Below are 12890 nucleotides of genomic sequence, written 5' to 3' on the forward strand. Positions count from 1 at the left end.
ACAGACGCCGCCACAGGGACACAGACGCCACCACAGGGACACAGACGCCGCCACAGGAACACAGACGCCGCCACAGGGATACAGACGCCGCCACAGGGATACAGACGCCGCCACAGGGACACAGACGCCGCCACAGGGACACAGACGCCGCCACAGGGACACAGACGCCGCCACAGGGATACAGACGCCGCCACAGGGATACAGACGCCACCACAGGGACACAGACGCTACCACAGGGACACAGACGCCGCCACAGGGACACAGACGCCGCCACAGGGATACAGACGCCGCCACAGGGATACAGACGCCACCACAGGGATACAGACGCTACCACAGGGACACAGACGCCGCCACAGGGACACAGACGCCGCCACAGGGACACAGACGCCGCCACAGGGACACAGACGCCACCACAGGGACACAGACGCCGCCACAGGGACACAGACGCCGCCACAGGGATACAGACGCCGCCACAGGGATACAGACGCCACCACAGGGATACAGACGCCACCACAGGGATACAGACGCCGCCACAGGGGTCCAAGTCCTCCCCGTAAACTGAAGGCAACAGTGGTATAATTAATGGCTGTCCTTGCTTGGCTTTACCCATGGGTAAAGACGAAGGAAGTTATGAGTGCCTCACGAGCTGGTGGGTAGAGGAACAGGGGAGGGGAGGGGGAGGCTGGGTAACAGAAGGGTGGGATAGATGGTAGGGGGGGTAGGGGGGTTGGGGAGATAGATAGGGGATAGGGAGCATTAACTGTGATGGCTAAGTGTATTGACTTGCAATAGCATTTTAAGTTTAAAAACTTTAGGGATTTTATTTGGAAAAGATGAGGGAACAAAACTTCCCGACCGTGAAATAGAGGGAAGACACAGCGGAGACATGATCTTAACATGTACGATTCTTAGCGTCAAGGACAAAAGTGGACACAGACTAATATATTTAGCATAATCATGGGTAACACGAGAGGGGCTCGATTTAGAACTACTCAGATGAGTCAGATGAATAAACCTCAGTGCATGGAGAGTGAGGTTGTGAATACGTAGTGTGAGATGAAGGAGAAAATAAATGACATTCAACATGACAGTTGAGCGCAGCCAACATGTCACCAAGTTGCAGATGGACACGGGAGAATACTGAGGCTACACAATGGACTCGAACCCGCACCCCTCGGCTCAGCCCAGGCACACGCACAACCGACCGGACCACGATGGACAATTCAGGGCAGAGTGTGCAATAAACACCTGGCCATCCGGTTTAAAATCGATGAGCAATATTCCTGGAGTGTAATACTGCTTCGAGCAGCACTTTGTACGACTTTGGCTAGACGACTGCTGCTGTTATAACAATGCAAATTGCTGGCTTTGTACACAGCTCGGTCCAGGTTAAGTGATTATAATTCTGTTCAATTTTGAACTTATATTCCAATTAAACCGAACAAACCTCCAATATACGTACTGAACATGTGTGTGTGTTTTATGTGAAATAAAAATGTATTTAGCTTAGATTTCGTCTATAAATTATGGTGTAAATCGAAGCTTCATTATGTTCGCAGGCGATGAGTCACAATAACGTGGCTAAATTATGTTGACCAGACCACACACTAGAAGGTGAAGGGACGACGACGTTTTGGTCCGTCCTGGACCATTCACAAGTCGATTGAGAATGAAGCAAATCGACTTGAGAATGAAGCAAATCGACTTGAGAATGAAGCAAATCGACTTGAGAATGAAGCAAATCGACTTGAGAATGGTCCAGGACGGACCGAAACGTCGTCGTCCCTTCACCTTCTAGTGTGTGGTCTGGTCTTCATTATGTTCTATGGTGACGCCCTGTACACGCGACTAGTCGGGCTGACCACAGGGTAGACGTGAATGAAGCACAATTCGATTCAATGCTTCGAACTGCGAACGTCGCCGTTTTAACAGATAAGTTGATTCCGTTAAAAGATCAACGGGTTACCTTATTATGTAACCCTTAGCATGTGTGTGTTTGCTTATACGAACGAACACGAGTGTTTGTGCTCCTGTACAGACATGTATGTGCGTTATTATACAAACATGTAAGTGTGCTTATACGTACATTCCTGTGTGTGTTTGTCCTTATACCATACATACATATGTGTGTGTGTGTACGTATACGTACACGCACAGACCGCCGTGGACCAGCTTCAGGCAAGCAAATGGAAAGGAGAATAAAAAAACAATAATAATTACGAGGGAAGTTCCCTCCCTCTCTCTCTCTCTCTCTCTCTCTCTCTCTCTCTCTCTCTCTCTCTCTCTCTGCCCAGTACTGCTTAGTGTTGCCATTTCCCTGTGCTTATTACTGCTGGGCCGTGGTGATGGTGCAGGCGCTGGGTGTAATGGCGGTCTCCACTCCTGCCTTAGTGTGGCGGGGTGGGTGTGGAGGAGAGGCTGTGGCGGGCAGCGGTGGTAGATAGTGGTAGTGGTGGTGGGAAGTGGAGAGAGGTAGGTGGTAGGCGACTGACACAACACAGAGAGGATTATGGGTGGAAAAGGAAGAGAGGGAGGAAGAGAAACTCGTCTGGGAGAGGGCCAGAGAGGCGTGGGTGGGTGTAGAGATTTCAGAATGGGGAAAAATCCTTCTGTTTAATACCCTGGTGATTATTACCCCCCCCCCACCCCCACCCCCACCCCCACCCCGACCATCCCCTTTCCACCTAAAAAAAAAATGTAAAACTGACGCTAAACTGCCTTTTCTTCACACGAGGAATGTTATTGTTATTATTCTTGCTAGATCTACTACTTAGTAAATCGCCTCACGAACATAAAATTCATATTTTTTTTTGGTATTTTATACATTTTATATGAAGGGATAACTATTATTATTTTTTTATACAGGCTTGTGTATTTTTAATGTCTTCAACATGGTAAGCACTGCCCTTGCTCTCATAATTACGTGCTTGGTTCGTGCCTGTGTCACGCCCACTCTCAGAGGCCGTACAGTTACGCCCATGACTGTCTCCATGGTTGGTTATCTTAGTGCTCATGTGGCAGTCTCCTGGCTCCGGCGGGTTATCTTAGTGCTCATGTGGCAGTCTCCTGGCTCCGGCGGGTTATCTTACTGCACCTTATACCGTTATCAAAACACTTGGATCCAGTTCTATTAACTAAAAATTTATCATTCTTATACAAACCTGGAAATGGAACTTAAGGCCCGTCCCTGAGGTGTCACTTGAGCATGAAGGTGTCAGGTGATTGACGACCTACTCGTATAGTCTCCGAGTGTCTCTGGGATCCTTTCTTTTTGTGGGTCCTCGTGGCTCAGTCGGTTGCGGGGCTGTTTCTTGCCCTGGATGATCCTATCCTTCTAGTAGGATCATCAGAGCCGCGGGTTCCAGGCTCCGATGATCCAAGTAAATGGGATGTTACTCACGAATTGTGGGTAGCAATTATATATATATATTACAATTTTTTTTACACGTAATCCTAATAAGATCCAAAACCACATTTACATATTTTTTCCGCAAGGCAAAAGTGCAGGCAAAAGTGCAGGCAAAAATGCAAAGAGCTGTAATGATAATGGCCAGACATTTGTTTGTAAAACCTGCAGTAAAGGATTTTAACATAAACTTTGAAAAGCAGGCAAGTAGTAGCCTCATTAAGGTCGTCTTAAATTTTAGCATGAATGTGGGAGAAGTTAATGGAGGGAGACTTCTGGTGGGAGGAGAGGAGCCTACGTGGGAGGTAATGGGCTTTCACGCACGCGCACGCACGCACGCACGCACACATCCCCCAGGAAGCAGTCCGTAACAGCTGTCTAACTCCCAGGTACCTATTTACTGCTAAGTGAACAGGGGGGGGGCATCAAATGAAAGAAACTCTGCCCATTTGTTTCTGCCTCGGCCGGGAATCGAACCCTTTAGGACTACGACCCCGAGCACTGTGTCCACTAGCCGCTGTGTATTCACCTAGTTGTGCTTGCGGGGGTTGAGCTTTGGCTCTTTGGTCCCGCCTCTCAACTGTCAATCAACTGGTGTACAGATTCCTGAGCCTACTGGGCTCTATCATATCTACACTTGAAACTGTGTATGGAGTCAGCCTCCACCACATCACTGCCTAATGCATTCCATCTGTTAACTACTCTGACACTGAAAAAGTTCTTTATAACGTCCCTGTGGCTCATTTGGGTACCCAGTTTTCACCTGTGTCCCCCTTGTTTACGTACCACCCGTGTTAAACAGTTTATCCTTATCTACTCTAACAATTCCTGAGAATTTTGTAGGTAGTGATCATGTCTCCTTACTCTTCTGTCTTCCAGTGTCGTGAGGTGCATTTCCCGCAGCCTTTCCTCGTAACTCATGCCTCTTAGTTCTGGGACTAGCCTAATGGCATACCCCTGAACTTTTCCAGCTTCCTCTTGTGCTTGATAAGGTACGGGCTCCATGCTGGGGCCGCATACTCCAGGATTGGTCTTACATATATAGTATACAAGGTTCTGAACGATTCCTTACACAGGTTCCTGAAGGCAGTTCTGATGTTAGCCAGCCTCGCATACGCCGCAGATGTAATTCTTTTTATGTGGGCTTCAGGAGACAGGTTTGGTGTGATATCAACTCCTAGATCTTTCTCTCTGTCCGCTTCATTAAGTATTTCATCTCCCATTCTGTATCCTGTGTCTGGCCTCCTGTTTCCATCGCCTAGTTTCATTACCTTACATAGACTCGGTTTGAACTTTAGTAGCCACTTGTTGGACCAATCATTCAGTTCGTCTAGGTCATCTTGTAGCCTCATACTATCTTCCTCTGTCTTAATCCTCTTCATAATTTTTGTATCATCAGCAAGCAATGAGAGGAACGATTCTATACTCTCTGGTGGAATCATTTACATATATCAGAAACACTATAGATCCAAGGACTGAACACTGCGAGACTCCACTGGTGACATCTCCCCAATCGGAGACCTCACCCCTCACAGTGACTCGCTGTCTTCTGTTGCTTAGGTACTCCCTTATCCAATGGAATACCTTCCCTTTCACTCCAACCTGCATCTTCAGCTTTTGCACTAGTCTCTGGTGTGGTACTGGGTCAAAGGCTTTCTGACTATCCAAAAATATGCAATCTGCCCACCCCTCTCTTTCTTGCCTGATTCTTGTTGCCTGATCGTAGAATTCAATTAATTCTGTGAGGCAGGACTTGCCATCCCTGAACCCATGTTGATGCTGTGTTACAAAGTTCTTTCGCTCCAGATGTTCCACTAGCTTTCTTCGCACAATCTTCTCCATCAGCTTGCATGATATGCAAGTTAGGGACACTGGCCTGTAGTACAGTGCTTCCTGTCTATCCCCCTTTCTTGTATATCGGACCTACATTTGCCGTCTTCCAAATTTTTTGCAATTCTCCTGTTACCAGTGATTTGTTATACACTACGGAGAGTGGCAGGCACAGTGCTTCTGCTCCTTCCTGTGTGTGTGTGTGTGTGTGTGTGTGTGTGTGTGTGTGTGTGTGTGTGTGTGTGTGTGTGTGTGTGTGTGTGTAAGTGTGTGTGTGTGTGTGTACTCACCTAATATATGTAACAGATAAGATGTAGGAAAATAGGTCGTGGGTCAGTACACTAGACAACAAACCGTTAGAAAAGCGGGGTCCAAGTGCCAGATCGTCGGCTCCCAACCGAGGATCCCAGGTTCAATCCCCGCGGTAGGACAGATGCGTTTAGCCAATGTTTCTTTAACCTGATGCACCTGTTCACCTAGCAATAAAATAGGTACCTGAGAGTTAGATATCTGTTCGACGGAAAAGCTCTATCCTGCAAGCTGACTATATATAAGTTGTGATGGGAAAGTGTAGATGTTCGGCAGTCCTCCTAATGGCTGGTGTCAGTGCCTAGTCATGTGACTACCCTGGAAACACAAACCGAAACTGTGTCTATTTTCCGCTTCTTACAACTTGGAATAAAGTTGTTACATCTTGGCTTAACATGTTTATGACGTATTAGAACGTTCTTACAACTAGCTATATTGGTTGTTATAACTGGTTAGGAGGTGTTAAAACTTGTTTGAACGTTGTACCAACGTCGTAGTTTCGGAGTGTGTTTGGCGGGTAGGCACAAAAAAAATAGACTGCTTGGCTGTGGTAAATTAAGGGAACACACGCAAAACACATAATATGAACAATGAAACTTTAATTAATATTGAAAACAAATTATGAACAAAAGAATCCCTTGGCTATGTACAGTGCAAACAAACAAGTCAAAAAAATATAACATAAAAATTAAGAACAGGGATGACGTTACTCTATAATATAAAGACAGAAAAGTGATTAAACAGGTGCTGAGAATATAGCGTTAGCTGAGAAACATCCACTTGATAGACTGCGTATATCAGTTGTTCACGGCTTGAGAGCACAGAATATTCTAACTTCAATGGCTGGTTCCAGCCCAGACATCGACTTGTTAGAAGGCGCTGAGGTGCAGAGGTGCAGGTGTGCAGTCGGCGGGTCACCAATCAGAAGCAGGCAGTCTGGGAATGGTAGTTTGCTGGTTGATGACGGAGTCGGCATGGAGGGAGTGTGGAGTAGGGGGAGTTTAGGGTACGTTTGCCTCCTGGTCCAAACGTTTTGTGCTACTGGTAGACGTATCTTGAAGCTCAGTAGCTCGTGTCGTAGCTCAGTCGATTAAGGCAGCGTCTGGGATGCTCCCGGACGTAGGTTCGAATCCTCGTCACGGCCCTTGTGGATTTGTTCAGCTTCAGGCAGCCTTCCCATGATCCTCACGTGAACGCGTAGCTTATTATTCTGATTCTGTGTTACCATTTCCGAAATGAGAGTTTAGGCAACATTCAAATATAAGTTTTAGATATATTATTTTTACTCTCCAAATATCTCTTCCTCTATCTTCATCTCCGCTGTTAAATGACCCGGAACCAAAACTCACCCCAAAAAATACCAAGATGAAGCAGACTCTGAAAATATTATAGACACAAACCCTAGAAAAACTCAAGACACAGCTGACTCTGAAAATATTATAGACACAAACCCTAGAAAAACTCAAGACACAGCTGACTCTGAAAACATTATAGACACAAACCCTAGAAAAACTCAAGACACAGCTGACTCTGAAAACATTATAGACACAAACCCTAGAAAAACTCAAGACACAGCTGACTCTGAAAATATTTTAGACACAAACCCTAGAAAAACTCAAGACACAGATGACTCTGAAAATATGATGTTAATTTGATATCCTGCCTGTGGGGTGAGGGTGGTGAAAGGACACCCTCAGACTTGAATCACTCTTAATGAGGCAACGAGCCCCCCCCCCCCCCGTGCTAGGGACGGAACGGATCTTACTTTGAAGGAAGAGGTGCTGGCATAGTGGGTGATGCTAGAGGAGCACAGGATTTGGGATTCTAAAGAGGTAGGATGTGGTGACATCGCCCTCCAGTAACATCACCCTCGTCCACAAGCATCATCCTTTAACATCGGGGAACAGAACGCTGCTTTCCAACAATTCCGAACTTAAACATCGAACACAACACAAAACGCTAACAATCCCCGCGAGCTTTTCAATTCCAGTAATGCTTTCCAGGCAACAAGAAATTTAATTAAAACTCCTTGTAGCCAGCAACGAGAAATTTAATCTGAGAAAGAGTGAGACAAGTGAGAAAGAGTGAGACAAGTGATCTTGCTTGGCGAGTGATGGATCAAGATGAATGAGAGTGAGAGAGAGGATGAGAGAGAGAGAGGAGCCTCCGATGCTCTGTATTGGTGTCAAGTGATGCTGAGGAAAGACTTTGCGAAATGTGTTCTTTGCTGCCTCCCCCCCCCTTCCCCCCCCCTCCTGCCACTCTGGTGGCACTCGCGACTTGTTGGCACAGTGCCACAACATTCCTTCCTGCTCACAGACAACAAAGCCGACTCACAAGAGCCTTACATGCAGCCTGTCACACCTCTCCTAGACGTGAGGGGGAAGTATTCCAGATCCTTATCTCTAGAGAGATAAGGATCTTAAGGGTTAAGAGGGAGACAGGATTAAACATAGACCAAAAATAAGACAAAAAAAAAGGACAGGTCATAATGGGATCGAACCCGCGACTTTCCAGATCTGCGCCTGTAAATGTAGTCTCAAAGATACATTTTTGTGAGTTCATGTCCAATTTTTTTGTTAAATTAAGATATATATTTCAAAGGAAAATGTGAATGTTAACGACAACAAAAAATCGAGCTAAGAGCAGACGGATTTCGAGAAGTAGACAAGGTGGTTGATGGCCAACAAGTCCTTAACTAAGCTGGACTGGCGTTTGGACCTGAAGCTCATAAAATGTCCCCTCTCCCCACCCTAGTCCAAGTCCCTAATCCCCCCCCCCCAAGGAACCGTGATAGCCAGACTAGAATCAAAGGAAAGTGAGCGTCTTGTTAGGAACACTGGCGAGAGGAGAGTGCACTCATGTTTATCCGAGCGCTGCCTCATTAGAAAACAAATGGCGTCATTTGCATATGAATATTGTGCAATTCCTGCTTAGTGGTAGGGCGGGGGTGGGTGATACAGTAGGGAGAAGTGGACCTTGTGGGAACAAGAGAATGGACGGCAGAAGAGGGAACATGAGTGGCTGCTGGGAAGGTAACGTATGAACAGTATGAGAGTGAGTGAAGGTGAGAGGAGGCTGTGGAAGATGATGGTCTATCGAGGAGCTCATGATGTCCAAATTCTTGCTGTATATTCACATGCAATCAAACTTTGGCCCACAGATCAGATAATACTAACACTTGAAGCTCCTGGAGCTATGCTGGCTCCTGGAGCTATGCTGGCTCCTGGAGCTATGCTGGCTCCTGGAGCTATGCTGACTGCTGGGGCTCGGTGAAGACGCGGCATGCTGTAAGCCCCCCCCCCTCACCACGCACTCGACATTTTCAAGCAAAGTTTTCGTTTCTATTCCGGCAACCTTGAGAACGAAAAATGTGCGTTCGTAAATTTTCGACAAGGCCACCAAGATGGTTGTATTGGATTTAAGATGGGAGCCGTTTGTTGAGATTTACAAAGGGCTCTGAGCTTGTGGGACGGCTACACACAGGGCTCTGGGCTTGTGGGACGTCTACACACTAGGCTCTGGGCTTGTGCGACCTACACACTAGGCTCTGGGCTTGTGGGACCTACACACTAGGCTCTGGGCTTGTGGGACCTACACACTAGGCTCTGGGCTTGTGGGACCTACACACAGGGCTCTGGGCTTGTGGGACGGCTACACACAGGGCTCTGGGCTTGTGGGGTGTTACACACAGGGCTCTGGGCTTGTGGGACGTCGACACACAGGGCTCTGGGCTTCTGGGACGTCTACACACAGGGCTCTGGGCTTGTGGGACCTACACATTAGGCTCTGGACTTGCAATACTTATGACTTACAAGACCATTGGCTTACAAAGACTGACAAGACCACTGACTTACAAAGACTACAACACATTCACATACACTCTTACAGTTTTCAAGAATTCGCTAATATATTTTCCGCCAATCAAGAGCCGTGATATAACCAGCCCCCACTCCGTAACAAATGCAACCGTCTTGCCTGGCCAGAAGCGTACAAAATCCCTAACCTAACCGGTCGACACCAACATATAGAAAACGTCAACACGAATAACGCCCTCACGCATATTTTATCACGAGTTATTCATGGATTCTCTTCTCCCCTAGTATACCGAGGGTTCAGGGTCAGCCCCTAGTATACCGTGGGCTCAGGGTCAACCCCTAGTATACCGTGGGTTCAGGGTCAACCCCTAGTATACCGTGGGTTCAGGGTCAACCCCTAGTATACCATGAGTTCAGGGTCAACCCCTAGTATACTGTGGGTTCAGGGTCAACCCCTAGTATACTGTGGGTTCAGGGTCAACCCCTAGTATACTGTGGGTTCAGGGTCAACCCCTAGTATACCGAGGGTTCAGGGTCAACCCCTAGTATACTGTGGGTTCAGGGTCAACCCCTAGTATACCGTGGGTTCAGTGTCAACCCCTTGTATACCGAGGGTTCAGGGTCAACCCCTAGTATACCATGAGTTCAGGGTCAACCCCTAGTATACTGTGGGTTCAGGGGTCAACCCCTAGTATACTGTGGGTTCAGGGTCAACCCCTAGTATACTGTGGGTTCAGGGTCAACCCCTAGTATACCGAGGGTTCAGGGTCAACCCCTAGTATACTGTGGGTTCAGGGTCAACCCCTAGTATACTGTGGGTTCAGGGTCAACCCCTAGTATACCGTGGGTTCAGTGTCAACCCCTTGTATACCGAGGGTTCAGGGTCAACCCCTAGTATACCGTGGGTTCAAGGTCAACCCCTAGTATACCGTGGGTTCAGGGTCAATCCCTAGTATACCGTGGGTTCAGGGTCAGCCCCTATAGTATACCGAGGGTTCAGGGTCAACCCCTAGTATACCGTAGGTTCAGGGTCAGCCCCTAGTATAACGAGGGTTCAGGGTCAACCCCTAGTATACCGAAGGTTCAGGGTCAGCCCCTAGTATACCGTGGGTTCAGGGTCAGCCCCTAGTATACCGTGGGTTTAGGGTCAGCCCCTAGTATACCGTGGGTTCAGGGTCAACCCCTAGAATACCGTGGGTTCAGGGTCAGCCCCTATAGTATACCGAGGGTTCAGGGTCAACCCCTATAGTATACCGAGGGTTCAGGGTCAACCCCTATAGTATACCGAGGGTTCAGGGTCAACCCCTAGTATACCGTGGGTTCAGGGTCAACCCCTAGCATACCGTGGGTTCTGGGTCAACCCCTATAGTATACCGTAGGTTCAGGGTCAACCCCTAGCATACCGTGGGTTCAGGGTCAACCCCTATAGTATACCGAGGGTTCAGGGTCAACCCCTATAGTATACCGAGGGTTCAGGGTCAACCCCTATAGTATACCGAGGGTTCAGGGTCAACCCCTATAGTATACCGAGGGTTCAGGGTCAACCCCTATTGTATACCGAGGGTTCAGGGTCAACCCCTATAGTATACCGAGGGTTCAGGGTCAACCCCTATAGTATACCGAGGGTTCAGGGTCAACCCCTATAGTATACCGAGGGTTCAGGGTCAACCCCTATTGTATACCGAGGGTTCAGGGTCAACCCCTATAGTATACCGAGGGTTCAGGGTCAACCCCTATAGTATACCGAGGGTTCAGGGTCAACCCCTATAGTATACCGAGGGTTCAGGGTCAACCCCTATAGTATACCGAGGGTTCAGGGTCAACCCCTATTATACACCAGGATTCCAGAAAAAGTGACTATTAACTTTGAAAAAGGCGACCAAACATATGTTTATCGCAAGCAAAGAAATATGACAAATTTAAAACAAAGTATTAGATAATCTTGCTGACGAAGGTTACTCTCTCTCTCTCTCTCTCTCTCTCTCTCTCTCTCTCTCTCTCTCTCTCTCTCTCTCTCTCTCTCTCTCTCTCTCTCCCTCTCTCTCTCTCTCTCTCTCTCTCTCTCTCTCTCTCTCTCTCTCTCTCTCTCTCTCTCTCTCTCTCTCTCTCTCTCTCTCTCTCTCTCTCTCTCTCTCTCTCTCTCTCTCTCTCTCTCTCTCTCTCTCTCCAACACCTACTGCTAACGAGGCCTACTGAACCTAAAGAAAACGGGATGTTATGTACTATATTTTACCTAGCCATAAATACAAAAAATACTTCTAAAAACAATATTATTTCTTCGCTAATTTATTTCAGTACAAAAGCTGGGGGAGCCCCGTTATACCCACCTTCAGTTCCCAGCTGTAATTGGCAGTTAGGAATATAACAATCCATTTCTCGCTATAGTCTGCCATTAAAGATAATACTTCGGTAATTACACGAGGCTAATTATGAACAACAACTGCAACTTACCACCCGAGAGATGATTTACGAAGGCAACTTGAAACCTTCCGAGGTTGAGCAGCGAAGCCAAGAGTTAATTGTGTCTTGCAAGAGTCTGTGCGGAGGGAAACTTATCCCATTTATATCATTCTCTGGGAGACGAAGGAGAGAGAGAGAGAGAGAGAGAGAGAGAGAGAGAGAGAGAGAGAGAGAGAGAGAGAGAGAGAGAGAGAGAGAGAGAGAGAGAGAGAGAGAGAGAGGAGAGAGAGAGAGAGAGAGAGAGAGAGAGAGAGAGAGAGAGAGAGAGAGAGAGAGAGAGAGAGAGAGAGAGAGAGAGAGAGAGAGAGAGAGAGAGAGAGAGCAGTGTGTGTGTGTGTGTGTGGAGGTATATATAGAAAGTTCTCGGAAAGTTGAAGGAAGAAACATTCACTGAATAAGTTGGATGGTGAGCAGGGGGGTGAAGAACTGGGGGAGAGGACTTGTTACTGATTGTTAAGACAGAAATAAAAATGGGAAAACTTCAAAAAAGTTTCTCTTCACGTAGAGTATAAGAGAGAATCTCTTGAGTACAAGAAGAAGAGGAGACCACCAGAAAGATGAGAATGGAAAGTGAAGAATGTTTGTTTCTCAAAGACAATGACCGAGGTGTCTCTCCCTATCTCCTACTCCAAGCTCCTCTCCCTATCTCCTACTCCAAGCTCCTCTCCCTCTCCCAGGCTCCTCTCACTATCTCCTACTCCGAGCTCCTCTCCCAGGCTCATCACATTAACAGAACTCTCCCCCAACCACCGCCACGATTAAACTCCAGTTAGTTATCTGCCAGAAACACCACCAGTCCGCCAACTCTCTTGAACGGGAAGTATCCATCTCGCAAGGAGGTACATAGTGCTCAGGAGTCCATATTACGAGGTAGCCGGGGAGAGATAACACAAGACAGCCCCGTAAAATACATTTGAAGTTAGATATAAAGATTAGATAGTGCTATGAAGTTGATAAATGGAATACCAAAGACCACGTGAAAAAGTTCGAGTCAATGTTGTTATGTAGTTGGGCAGAAGACCCGTTGGGAAATACTGCCGATGGGCGCAGTATCGCTTCGATTGGCT

Source organism: Procambarus clarkii, chromosome 5 (genome assembly GCF_040958095.1).
Source record: "Procambarus clarkii isolate CNS0578487 chromosome 5, FALCON_Pclarkii_2.0, whole genome shotgun sequence".
Classification (NCBI taxonomy): Eukaryota; Metazoa; Arthropoda; class Malacostraca; order Decapoda; family Cambaridae; genus Procambarus; species Procambarus clarkii.